The sequence below is a fragment of the Camelus bactrianus genome, chromosome 20 (assembly GCF_048773025.1).
Source record: "Camelus bactrianus isolate YW-2024 breed Bactrian camel chromosome 20, ASM4877302v1, whole genome shotgun sequence".
NCBI classification, from domain to species: Eukaryota; Metazoa; Chordata; class Mammalia; order Artiodactyla; family Camelidae; genus Camelus; species Camelus bactrianus.
In genome coordinates this window covers 1,495,016-1,508,868 of record NC_133558.1, presented here as the reverse complement: position 1 = coordinate 1,508,868, position 13,853 = coordinate 1,495,016, and the positions used below count along the sequence as shown (strand labels likewise).

The 13,853-nt window shown below is 52.1% G+C and overlaps 1 long non-coding RNA gene across 3 annotated transcripts in view; it reads right to left on the bottom strand.

Annotated features, from left to right (window-relative positions):
• Positions 1 to 632: 632 nt before the first annotated feature.
• LOC105079763 (uncharacterized) overlaps positions 633 to 13,853 on the bottom strand; it is a 193,450-nt gene continuing 180,229 nt past the window's right edge. For all 3 annotated transcript variants that reach the window (XR_012500862.1, XR_012500865.1, XR_012500863.1), the window contains one exon: positions 633 to 3,862. This is a non-coding gene — a long non-coding RNA (uncharacterized LOC105079763). The remainder of the gene's footprint in view (positions 3,863 to 13,853) is intronic.

Below are 13,853 nucleotides of genomic sequence, written 5' to 3'. Positions count from 1 at the left end.
TCTTAGGAAAAGAACTTTGAGTCAAGGAGTATATGCATTTACAGTATTAACAGCTGTTACCAGATTCCCCATAGAAACTGAAAACAACATGCACTGCTGGTGGGAACCCATGTTTTTCACATACACATGCTTTTCATAAGTGACTTTTTTCTTCTTTGCAACCACATCATATTCTTTTCTTTAAACAAACTAGGAGTTGGAAAACGGAATCTCAGTCCAGTTTAACCTGTGTTTCACTCACTGTGAGTGAAGCTGAGCGTCTTCTCGTGTATCTGAACGTGGGGGCGTGGGTCGTCGGCTTTTCTGCGCAGACTGGCGGGGGCTGTTTAGGTGTGAGTTATTTCATCTGCGTGAATGAGTTGCAAATATTTTCACCGCTTGTTGTCCTCTGAAAGTGACTTGAACGTGGAATTTGGGTTTCTTGTCAATGGACGGTTTTGGACAATCTAAGTTCTTTACTTCTCAGATGAAAAGTAGCTGGTAGTTTGTGCTGTTTTGTCTCCTGGAGTGGACTTGGGGACAACAGTATCTTGAGCTGTAAATGCAAATATGATTTTGATTTCTTTGGCAACAAAAACGTAGGCTATTTTTTCCATTTTGTAGAAACGTATGAAACACCTGGAAGCCTATCGGCAATTATAAAAACACAGTAACAGTGGTAAATGTAAATATTTGTACGACATAAGCCTGTTTTTATTATCCTAACAAGATCTAAAGTTTATGGAACAGCCTTGGTAAAAACAACAAATTATACATACTTCGTGAATATAGTTTTCACAGAATCTTTTGGTCCAGAGGGCAAACAAAGGGTCTTTTTATTTTTATTGTCTTTTAATTGTATTAAGATTTAATAAAATTTTACTTAAAAAATATAGAGAGAGTGTCCTTCCTGGGATTAAAGAGGCACCTGGCTGCTGGCCGTTCATGTCAAGGGCATCGCCACCCGCTTTGTCCTCTGACATCAGCGGGTGTCTGCCAGGGCCTTCAGCGCAGAGCTGGGCGTCACTCAGCCCCACAGCCGGAGCTGGAGGGCTGGCGACCGCCAGGGGAAGAGGCTCGTGTGGAGGGGTCTCTGGCCACAGCAGGACCTCTCACCTGCCCGCCCACCCTCTCCCCGGAATCCAGGGTTCCGGGGAGTGCGCAGGTCCCTCGCCTTGGAGCCTTGGTGGGCAGGCACCGCTGCCCCTCAGGGAAGAGGCTGCAGAGTTAACATTTGGAAAACGATTTTCTGCTGCGAGAAAACGTGTGTCTTATCACAACCTTAAGAAAAGTCGAGTTACTGGGATTAGCCCCTTTCTCCTTTCCTGTGTGCCCTCAATTAGCTAAATGAAAGCAAACCCAGGCTTTAGAACCAAAAATAGCTGGAGAAAAGTGACGCAGATTTCACCGAGATGAAAGAGAGGGGCCCAGAAGCCTAATTAAAAGCAACTGAGAAACCAGCATTCGATACAGAGTTTACTCACCTGAAAAAATAAACCCGGAGCAGCAGCGAGGCTTGGGGGGAGGGCTGTGGGAAAGGGCCCAGGGTCCCTGGCGGGTCACAGGAAGGCCCTGCCCAGCGAGGACACAGAGCCCCAGTCTTCTCCCCCCGGAGTCAGGGGGAGGTCAGCCGGGGAGGGCAGGGGACTGGCAGGGACGACTCCATCTGTCCCCCAATGCTGGCCTTCCCTTTCCATCTTAACATGTGCACCCCTAGCCCCACGTCCGTCCCCCCAGCTCTTCCAGCTCCCTTTCCTTCTCGCACCCCTCCCCCCACCAGCCCCAGCCCGCTACTCCCCAGGCTGCCTCTCTTCAATTCAGAGCCTTTCTGTGCCTTCAGCAGGGGATTGTTTTTGATGGCAGGAGCTTTCCAAGACTTACTGAAAGAATTAGCCCTCCTTTACCAAGAGGAAAGTTCTCTTGGTTTTGAGATAAATCAAGGCCCCAGGTCAGGCAGGAAATAAGCGATGCCCTCTCTGCCTCGCCACGCTGCTAACCACAAATCAGCTCCCCGTGTGACGCTCGCTCAGCAGCCTCGCTCCGGACCCCTCTTGGTGTCACCGCCCTCGGGCCCAAGGTTTTACTTGGAGGCAAAGGACTGAACCTAAATTTCTTGGCTCTTGGCTGCTGGGGGAGATGTCCGCGTTCTTTCCTTTCCAAACTCGCTATTCATTACCTCGGGCGGGGGGGAGGGGGTGGCGTGGGGGTGGAAAGATGTATGTGGTGTTTCCTAACAAATGCGGTGGTGTTGTTACTGCAAAGAACTGAAATGACAGCAGTGCTTTTGGAACAGGCTGCGCAGGAGGCAGACACTAGATGCCTGCTCCTCTGCGTCGTGGGGTCGCACCAGCCCCACCTTGCGGCAGAGGGCCCGTGGCCTCGTGAGACCATCAGTGCCAGGGACCAGCTACTGTTTCGCACCCCAAGCAGACCTCCCAGTGGGTGTTCCAGGAGCAGCAGCCTGCTGCCGTCCCTTAAATACCCGGGGACACCAAACACTCAGGCCTCCCTGGCCCCTCGAGACCCTTGCACGGAGGACTGAAGATCGGTCCTTGCTGTCAGGGGAGCCAGCGTCTCTACAGCACACGTTTACAGGCGCTCTCCCCGCCAGCCCCGCAGCTGCCCTCTTCGCTTGCCTCTGCCTTGCTCTCCTGACAGACCCCGCCTCTCTGCCTCCATCTTTCCTGCCCCGTGTCCCATTTTGAAACCTCTCCGCCTGAGGCTAAGGGCCAGCATTTAAAGGTCATCACCCTCTGTTCAGTACAACAGCGAGGCGACTTGCTTTGTCAGATGACCTTTTGCTTTTATTGTTTATTCTGAGGACCTCAGGGGCAGAGATGTAATCAATCGCGTTTCTCAGTACAGACGTGCAAGACTCCTCCCGTGCTTTTTCCCCCTTTATTCTGACTTCGCAGCTATCCCCGGGCCCTGGCCCCGGCCCCGGCCCCGGCCCCGGGCCCGGCCAGTCTCAGGTGTCTCCCGTGCTCCCTAAATGATCACGCATTCTTTTCCTACAACACACTGGGCAGTTCCATGTGTGTGCGTTACCCTCCACGCATGGCTCTCTTTCTGTTACTCCCCCCACCACCTGCTTTTAAGGCCTTCCCACGGTGCGGGAGGTTCATTACCTCTGGCTGCTTCACAGAAGGCCGCTCAGGCACCCTGGTCTCTGCCACTCACCGTTCACCTGCTCGCTTCGGGTAGCGAAGAGGGAGAAACCAGGACTGTCTGGCCCACAGGACAGGACATAATGCGGTGAATAAATAAGAGAAGTCACCGCCCTTGAATAAGTTTCTGGCCCTGACAGGCAGCGGGCTAGCATTCTTGGGTCCCTGGGTCACCTGCGGGCGTGGCTCCCTCACAGCCCTGGCCACGCCGAGGTGACGCAGTTGTGGCGTGACTCCGGGTGAGCACCTGAGAGCTCAGAGCCCACAGGACCACGTCTGCTGGCTCCCTGCTGCATCCCCAGGGCCTGGCCCAGTCCCTGGGGAATGAGAAAGGATTGCTAAGTATTTGGTGGGTGACGTAGGATTGAATGGGCAAATTATTAATAACGATTCAATTGTGTAACAGATAAAGTCCCGGGGGCGGGGGGCAGGCAAACTCCGGCCTTCATCCCGGCCACACCTCCGCACAGCAGGGCAAGTCTGCCTGTTGTGTCTTCTTGCAAGCTGGGTATGGAGTCGGCGGGTGATTCTATGTGATGAGGGCTGAGCAGCTGGAGGGCTCTTTGCACTGAGTAGGGCCTCACTCCGAGGAGCTGTAATTCATCTGGACACTGAAGCTTAAGCATTAGGGTCTCGACGGCCTTCACGAGCAGCAGGCGCTGCAGGGCAAGAGGGGCTCACAGGGGTCAGGATGCTTTCCTCCTTGCACCTGCGAACTGAGCACAAAGAGCAGCTGAAAGCAGTGGACGGAAATGCTCCAAGTGTCCGCAAAGAGAAGCCACCTCAGGACACCGCCCTGCAAGACGAGCAGCGTGGGTTGCTGGGCCCATCCGCACACAGCACAGCCACCCCGTCCAGACTGGGAAATGCGTGACGACACTTCAACACACACCTGTGCGCACCCTCCTTGGGAACAGGAACCCGGAGGAGGGGGCGTATTCAGGTTCCAGGTACTGAACTGTTCAAACCCCAACTTCCTCAGTTTGGTTGCTGGTGGGCTGGTTACGTTACAGATGTTATGGAAAATTTGGAAGAAGCAAGAAAAAGAGATGGAGTAAGTGGAAAAACAGAATGTGAAGCTCAGGAGTTTTGACCGGAGCAGGGTTGGCACACCATGGCCTGGGGCCACCTCCAGCCACATCTTGTTCTTGTAAATAAAGTTTTATTGGAACACAGCCACGGCCAGGTGTTTGAAGATGTGGCTACTTTCAAACGGTGGTCTTAAGCAGTCGTGCCAGAGACCATCCGGCCCCAGAGAGCCTACAACAGTCACACTTTCAGGAAACGTGTGCCCGGCCCCAAGGAGGGGGCCCTGAAAATCCCTGTTTCTGGGCTTTACTGGTGACTCGCCAGCTCGGCAGTCAGGAGCAGCAGTGAGAGAGGAAATCAAGGCAGGCAGGCAGGCTCTAACCCCATACCTGTGACCTCTACAAGTCTGAATGAGAAGGACTTTTTAATCTTTCAATAACCTGGTACCCGGGCTCAGATCAGGCAACTCAGCCCTGACGACACCGGCTCACAAAGTCTCTCCCGAGACACTGAAGGTTCTCAAACCCGACTTTCCACCTTCTGGTAAAAACAGACAAAAAGAAACTGACTTTTAAAGAGTCTGGCCTCCGTGTGCCCCTAAATCGCCAATTACTGGTCTCCATTCACACCGCGGTGGCAGGACCTGTAGTTTATTAAGGGAAATGTAGGCCTGCGGGGTGAAACCCGACCTTGAAGGCAGCACACAGAGCTCCCTTCTCTGCTTCCAGACCTCGCAGGAGCTTTCTGGCAATAGTCAGTGGACACAGTCCAGAGCCCCGTGAAGCTGGGAAACGCTTCCATGAGAAAGCCTGCCCTTCCCGAGCTTGGTTTGCAGGTGGCCACATTGACGTTGCCCCAGAAGGACCCTCTGCCGTTGTCCCATGAGAATGCCGGAAGGAGAAACACGGGCTAAGACGCCAAGAAGGAACGCAGCCAAAAGAGCACAGAACTTGAACGTGGAAGATCTGCGTTTGAGCCTTCCCTCTTTTTCAAGAATGAATGCTTGGGTGACTGACCCTTTCTCAGCCTTTAAAACAGGGTGATGTGAGCACTGACTGGGGTCACGAGGTTGTTTTGAGGATCATTTGCAGTCTTCCATGTTACTCTCGCTGAGCGTTACAATTTTTATTGGGCCCCGAAGTGGGGGGGTCTTTGTTTTTAGGTGTGGACCCACCCAGTGTGGTGTGGCCCCCCTCTTATCTGATGCCCTCTTCCCGTTCTCAGAACCCTTTCCTCCACAAACTGATGATGCTTCCTCCCTCAGCATCCCTCCTGCTGACTGGCTGAGTCACTCTCTCCTAGGAAAGGGAGGTCCCCTGGCCACCCAACTCCGTGGGTGTTAAAAGGGCAAGTACTATGATAATCACTTCCAGGCTCATTTCCTTAGGATGAATTTCAGGAAATGGAATCGGCAGACAAAGAGTTTTTCTCCCACATACTGACTTGCAAGAGCTCTTTATATACAAAGGATCTTGGTCCTTTATCTGGGACATATATAACATACCTGTCCTATTTTGTTAAGTGACATTTAATATTGCTTATGGGATTTGGGGAATTTATGATATGTAGTCATACCTGTTGATGATTTATTTTATAATCTCTGCCTTTGGTGTTATTTTTAGAAAGGGCTTTTCAAACTTCCAAATTATATACTTATCTAAATTTATTTTATTACTTGCAAGGCTTCATTTTTAACATTTTATCTCTTTAATCCACCTAGAATTCATTCTGATGTTTGAAGTAAGGTAAAAAGATTACTTGAATTTTTCCAGCTAGTATTTTTCCAGTACATTTAATAATTTACCCTTCACTGTGCACATGAAATACTACATTTATCACATACTAAGTAATTATATACACTTGTGCCTGTTTCCAGAATGTGGAAACTTAGGTCTGCACCTGTGCTCACGGAGGACGTGGGCTTGACTGCGGGGTGAGCAGGAAGAGGTGAGAGGAGCCTCTGTGTCACGGCGGGCTGGGCAGCACCGGAGTTCACCCCGAGCGCGTGGCTGGGTGGCGGGCGCTGACCCGAGGCGCTGCCTTGAGTTGAGTAAGTGTGGTGCTTGTGTTTCTGGAAAAGCTAGCTCAGAGCACCCTAACAGTACTCATGACATCCCAAATGACAGACTAGCTTTGTTTTCATTATGTGGACAAAGAACAGAAAACTGAAGTGACTTTCTCAGAATGAGAGAGTGCTGGGAACAGAACTGAGGTCTCCTTGCCATTAGCGCAGAATTAAATCCGTTTCTGAGCCTGACGTGTAACTGGCCTTACTGTGGACTTTCTGATCCCCCCTAATTCCCTAATGTGCTTCTCAGAATATTTGGATTTTGGTTTATTTTCTTAAGCCGGTGAAGGGCTTCCTTATGTTTCCACTCACTTTATTTTAACAACAGTTTTTGTCCTGTAATGATTTTTTTTTCTGGAGCCGCTTCTCTGTGAAGGAAGTGTGGTGTGGCATTCGGAGGAACCCATGTGTCTGTGGCCCATTTCCTCTGACTGGGAAACGGTCTCAGATAAGACACGTGAGGGCCCCTCATCAGGTGGGGGTTCTCGGGGCAGTGAGGGAGCCGGGCAAGGGCTGTGGTTCTCAAAGTCCCTAATCTCTCTGTCCCTGCACCCCTACCCTGACCCCGGTCCAGAAGGGTCTGATTCTCCAGCTAGAAGGCGTGTCCTGAGAACACGGCCGTGCAGGGCTGGCTTCCTGGGTGAACGTCTCTGGGCTGTGGGCCTCTTCCACCACGTGTGGTGGCACACCGGGCCTCCCTGCTTCCCTTGGTGGGACCACCACTTTTTCTAGCTTCTAACAGCATCTTAGCACCACCTCCAGGTTCCTCGACGGGGTGTCAGATCTTGTGTCCTGGGAGGGCTTCCCCACATCCATAAAGCCTCCCGGACCACACTTCGTCCTCAGCCCCCTCAGCATCTGGCCCCCGTGCCCTCCTGACCTCTGGCAGCTCGTGCTGGCGGGCCCTGCAGCCGTCTTCGGCCGGGTCACGCTGTGACTCAGCCCTCCGGCATGGCCTGGGGTGGCGAGGGGTAAGCCAGGGTGGTCCCAGGCAGGGGGTGCGCGCTGCCTTACAGGGAAGAGGCCTCCATGTAGTCTGCAAGGGGAAGGAGCACGAGCCTCAGAGGGGGAGTGGGTCACCTCTGGCAGCCCAGAGGCTTCAAAAGAGTCTGGGATTTAAGGTGTCCAAAGGCGTCCCCCAAGATGGCCTCGCCCTAGGATGTACAGGGCCGCCTCCCCAAGCAGGTCCCTGATCCCGGCTTAGCAGACCCGCCCGGGTTGGGGGCTGGCTTTCTCTGGGTGTCTCCTATCTCACCCTGAACCTGGTGCTCACCCCTCCTGCCTTGGCTGCAGGACATGAGGGTCTTTTCATATTTTGCCAAAGACCCCTTTGAGCTCTTGTGCCCAGACTTCGGTTGCTGAGCAATCCCTTCTAGACTTTCCTCCATAGAGTCTGCTGCCTCTAGCGACAGCCTGACTGCACACCAGCTACCCCGGGAGGCGGGCCTGGGATGAAGAGCAGCCGCGAGTCCGCTATGGAGCCCTTTCGGGGTACCAGCTGGAGGGGAGAGAAGGCAGTCGGAGTGGGCAGAGGAAGGGGGTCTCACCCTGCCCCACAGGGAGCGCTTGGTCTTACAAGCTCGCCCAAGTTAGAGCGAGGGGACCAAGCCTTAACACTGCACATCAACCAGTTATGTGGCTGCAGCTTGTCCCCGGAAGAGGTCAGGAAACCTGGGCGAGGTGCCTGGCTTCGGCCAAGAGCAGATCCTGGAGAGGGCTGAGGGCTGAGCTCTGCCAGCCAGGAGTACCGGCCGCCGGCATCTGGATGGACCAGTGCAGCACCTACGATTGCCGTGTGCATCAATTTTCACAATATTTATGTAATGTGTTCTTATATTAACATGTTGCTCTTATTTTACAATACAGTTAATATGAATATAGTATTAATTAGTAACAATATTAATATGCTATTCTTATATCAATATATAATATCCTTATATTATTGTGGTATATATGTATCATGATATATCACACTGGTTTTTATTAATACATGTGTAATTATTAAGAACCAGACCTCGCCAAGATCTCAGGACCAAGATGTACTTGAGTGGGCGGTGGAGTGACCACCACTGCAATTAACCTTGGCAGAGTCAAAAGGAGCGTCAGAACTTATCCCCAGTTTCCATGAAGTTGGGGACTGGATTCTGGCAGGAAAACCTCTAGTTCCCCTCTCTTAGGTCGGGTCCGTGCCAGGCAGTCAACGAGAACTCACTTTTGCACATTTTCAGACACCCTTCTTGGCTCCGACATTGGCAGCCCAGGGCTGGATCGTGGCAATAAATGTCTGGCAGGCCACCAGGCACATGTTTTCCTCAAACCCGGGGAAAGGCAGACCTCCTGGTCCCAGCAATGACCTGGAGACTGTAATTCTGACACAGTATCCAGTTCTCACGTGCACGGGAGGGAAGCAGGTCATGGAAAAGGCATCGATCGCTATTTGCCTCCACAAGGCACCGTGTGTGTGCAGAGGATGCAGTTCTTGTCTGGAGTTGTTTTAATTTTGGGTATTTTGCAGATTTGCCAGCTCAGGGATATTTTGCTTAGATGAACTGTAAAGTTGGACTTTGTGCTCTGTGCTCTCTGACTGAAAGATGGAGAGAGTGGCCCAAAGCTAGCCCCAAACTGTCAGATAAAGAGCAGGTAATACCCCTTCTGATAACCAAGACTTGGCTGTTTAATTTCTGGTCTCAGTTCTCCAGGACAAGGGAAAGACTGCTTTATTTTAGTCCCACAGATGTCCCTAGGTCTCAAGCCTATCTAATATGTTCTTTTTTAATTTTTTAAAGTGAAGTAGAGTTGATTTACAAAGTTGTGTTAGTTCTGATGTACAGCAGAGCGATTCCGTTATACATATATTTTCTTTTTCATATTTTCTATTGCAGGTTATTACAAGATGTTGAATATAGTTCCTCGTGCTGTACAGTAAGACCTTGTTGTAAGTTTTGCAACTTACAAGTAGTAAACATTTGAAACTTCGAACTGGGACACAGGCTAGGCCTACATAAAGAGCCGGCAGCGGCACCACTCCCTCCGGCGTGGGCTCCTGCACGTTTCTCCCTCTGATGCTTCCTTCTGCAAGGGGGACGAGGCAGTGGCCCCCGCCAGGACTGAGTCCTTATTGTACTGGCAACAAATCTGATTCTGAAATCTGACACCTGTAAAAAAAAAAAAAAAGCAGGTGCGACCCAGCAGCGTACCCTGGGACAGTCATTTCTATTCCTTCCTTTCTTATTTCCTTCGTTAACTGGCTCCATCAACCTGCAAAGTTGCAGAAATCACACTAGCCAGGATGCAAACACGTCCACTTCTATCTCCCACCAAGCCCAATCTATTTAGTACAGAAACCAAGAGGGTGAGTTTAGCTAAAACACAAACCTCTACACTACTGAGTGACTCATTATTCTGCCGTTCCTGACTTTATTTTGTGGTCGTTGTGTTTTAGTGGAAGGTCCTCTCCCTAGAAGGAGGCTTTTCTTCTGTTTGTCTGGTCAGAGTCAAAATCATTGGTTTTTATACCCCAAACGTGCCTTTCTAACTATTTTTACTCTCCTACGGTGCTAAAAGGTGTTGACGGAGGAAAAGGGCTCAGGTGTGCTAATCGTCCCCAGGTGGGAGCGTGGGCGGAAGGGGCTGTGATTAGTGATTAGCGCACACACGCTGAGAAGGGGGTGATGTTGTAGCCATGCCCAGATTCTATACAATGGTGCATTTTAGAGATAGGAAAACAACTGAATAAACCTGAAGAGATAAAATCAGTTCCCTGGAGGCTGGACTGAGACAACAATGAGAGGAGGTGCTCCGACTCCGACTCGGAGTCGTGGGCTGGGAAACCAGAGAGGCATCTGGGGGCTGTTGCTGCTTGTCTTTTCCTTCTGTTTTGAGGCACGAGGTTATAAAGGAATCCTTCACTATTTTGGTTCACTTTTCCTGTCCTCAGTTGCCTTGTTGGTTTCTCCTTCAATTTTACCTTAAGTTCAGTTTTGTTTGATGAGAAATAGTGTCAGAACTATGACTCTGAAAGGGAGGAGGTCTATTTTGTTCCTGGATCAGACAAAATCACCCAGGGCCATGGTTTGTGATCCTCTCTGCCTCTCTTCCTTCACCTTTCTTCTAATTCCTTCTCACAGTCGTCTGAAATCCTGAATCTAGAAGCTGTCATTTCCTTGTCAATGGTTCTCCATTTGTTTTATAAATTCCCCAAGGTCAGAGCATATTATGCTATCCTTCCATTGGGTAACACTGGCTAAACAACTGTGCTCCTTGGAAGGACCCTCACCGCCTCTCCTTTGCTCAGAGTCCACGTTTCATCGTTAGAGTGACGCAGTCCTCCACCTCCCTGTACACAGACAGATCGGAAGTTTGTCAGCCCACTATCTACTCAGCACCCAACATATGTCCAGCAATGTCCAGAGTGTGTGTGTTTGTGTGTGTGTGTGTGTGTGTGTGTGTGTGTACACATGCCACTGGGGGCAGAACATAACACAAAGGTAGAATTATCTTTACCCTTTAAGAACTTTCAAGTTAATGGTGGTTGACAAGATGGCCACATGAAAACAAACAGAGGAAACCTGAAACAGGAAGAAAAAGTACAGCAATGACAACAGGAATCTGTTGACTGATCAGTAATGAATCACCAGACTGTGTACTAAGCACACTGGGTGCAAAGGCTATGTAATTCTCTCAACCTCACAAGCTAGGCCCTATTTTCAGTCCCATTGTACAGATGAGGCAACAGAGGCTCTGAAATGTTGAGCAACCTGGCCGAATTGCACAGCTCCCCCTGATACACCCACGTCGCGCGGTTCTGGGGCCTGTGCTTGCAACACTCCCTTGTCCTCGCCGCGGGCGCGGGAGACTCGGGGCGGGCAGGACTCGGGGGTGCAGGGACAGAGGCTGCACAGCAGAGGCGGGCTCTGATGGTGCCACTGAGTTCAGAGGGCTGAGGAGGGCATTTCACGAGGCAGGCGGGGAGGACTGGTGAGTGTCGGAACAGAAACAGCAAAGCCAAGAAAGGCTGGGTCAGAAGCCCGGGCCCCGGGCTCACGTGGCCAGCGCAGGCTCAGGCTGGGGACCCGGGGGCCGCGCAGGCATCCCCCTGGCCCCGCGAAGCAGTGGGAGGTGCCCTGGTTCACGCCGACTTTTGGCTTAGTTCTCCTCTTTGAAATTCCTTTTCTTCCGTGATCCCTTTAACTCTGTTGACTTTTGTGAGCAACGACTTTTGAAATCCTGACTCAGAAAGCTCCGAGGAAGACACCCGGAGCCCGACGACAGCCAGCAGGGCCGGGAAGAAGGGGCGGTCAGGGCCGCCCCCGAAGGCCCTGGGCCGGGCGTCGGCAAGCGCGCCGTCTCACTGGCCGAGGCCGGAGAGAAGCCAGGTCGAGGGGGTGACCTCAGCTCCGGGTCGTCCGAGTCCGAGATGACATCAGAGGAGCCACGCGGAGCCGCCCGGCCGGCGGCCCGAGGTCATGGCGGAGAAGGCAGGCTTGTTACCGCCTTTCTCCTCACTTCCAAGAACTGCCCCGCTGCCGCCCCCGCGTCTTGCTGTTCTGTCTTGTTTTGTTTTCCCGTCACAAATGGCCACCAGACTTCCCCAGCACCACCCGGGCGCTCAGAGTCCCAGGCTGCGCAGCCTGTGCCCACGACCACGCGGTAACCCGCCCTCTGCGGGCGGTGTGTGTCCGCGGGAGGGAGCGGGCCCCGCCAGGCCCAAGAGGGAGGCCGCCCCGCCCGCCCCGAGCGGCGGTGGGAGGGCGCGTTCCCGCCGACACGTGAGCTCGCCAGGGCTGACGGCTGACTGGAAGCGCCGGTCCTGTCAGGTCGTTGGACTTGCTCCGCCAAGGCGGCCGCCCGCGCCCGGGCCGGCCCTGAGGCGGTGGCGCCGCGGACACACGGTCACATACACTCCGTCCCTCCCTCGAGCAGCCGGGACCTGAAGGCGCAGTGCCAGGCGCGGGCGGAAGTGAGCGCGAGGCGCGGGCGGAAGTGAGCGCGCCCTAGTCCCGCGCCGCTCTGTCCACGCCGCCTCCGGAGGAGGTCGGGGTGCGGGGGCTCCACGCAAGCCGGGGTCGGTAGGGCACGGAGGCTGAGCCCTGGAGGCCGCCTCTTCCCCTCTTCTCGGGCTGAGGGTAGAACCTGAAGCCCCGGACGGCCTGGGAACTGGGCCCAGGAGAGCCCTTGAGAGCCCTCGCGGCCCCGCCAGCTCGGCGAACCCTGCCCCGGAGAACCGGCGAGGGAGCGATGCTCCGTCAGGGCTGCGGGCGGCCGAGAGGCGGTTCCACAGCCCCTCCGGCCCGGATTCACGCCCGCGCAGGTCCCGGGGCCCCGAACTGTGGTGAGGCGCGGCAGCCGAGGCGCCAGGACGAAACGCTGCCCTCGCAGGCCCCTCCCTGGGGACTTTCTTCTCATCACGCACAGGAGAGCATCGCGGGGGACCTGAACGTGCTCGCCGGCCCCCACACGGTATTGCCCCCAAGCAGAGCGGGCCCCTGGGCTCTCTCCTGTGGCAGCACACAAAGCGGCGACGCTGGCGGAGGTGCTGGCGCTCCGGCGGGTAGTTCTTGCACTTGACCTTTCTAGAAGTCAGCTCGACGGCCTGTGTAAGAAACTTTAAATGGCCCGTATCCTTTTACCTTCTAAGAATCTATCCTAGGGACGTAATCTAAAAGGCAAACAAAATTTATTTGTTTTAACATTAATTAGTTATTAATGTTAATAAGTAACATTTATTAACAGTATTTGTTACATGTATTAGGGCACCAAGAGAAGCAGAGAATTAGAAACAAGTCCATGCCTAAAATAGGATAATGGTTAAATCCAACCATACTGGTAATATTATGCAGTTATTAAGAACTACGTTTTCAATAATTATAAGAAAAATATTCATAATATGTTCTACATTCAATATAAGATATAAAATGAATTTACAGTAGTCCTTATTAGAAAAAATCTATAATTTATATGTGAACTTTAAAAAACTGAATAAAAGGAAATGCTAACAGTGAACATATCAGGGATCACAAATGATTTTTTTTCAGTTCTCCATAATTCCTGAATTTTCTCAAGTGAACACACATCTTTTACACTCAGAAAATAATAAGACAAAAGGACTCAATAGGAATTCTGCCTTCCAGAAAGACAGAGTAACATTTTCCCCTAGTCTGCTCTCTTAACTGCAACTAGAAAACCCTGGCCATTATATATAAAGCAAACATAAGAAGACCCTGAAAAGGTCAGATCACCTGGGGACATCAAGACCCTAGGACCAACATAGCAGTGAGTTCCTTGGGTTTTCTTTTTGCCTCACATATCCCAGACTTGGGGCTGAAGGAGGGGCAACCCACAAACATTAACAGGTACAGAAAAGTACTTCCCAACAAAACCTGCTTTCTCTGACCAAAGAACCAGGGAAGGGTTGCCTAGCAAGACAGAAAACTTACAAATAATAATTGCTTTCCTCCAGCCAAATACCACAGAAGAAACATCGGCCCCTGCCACATTAGCGAAGGCCAAGTGGAGAGCCCAGTCATCTACCCTTCCTCCACTGTAATGAGCCCCGACCTCTCAGCAGGGTAGTATCGGAGAAAGTTGAGTGTAGAGCTGGGACTTTCATC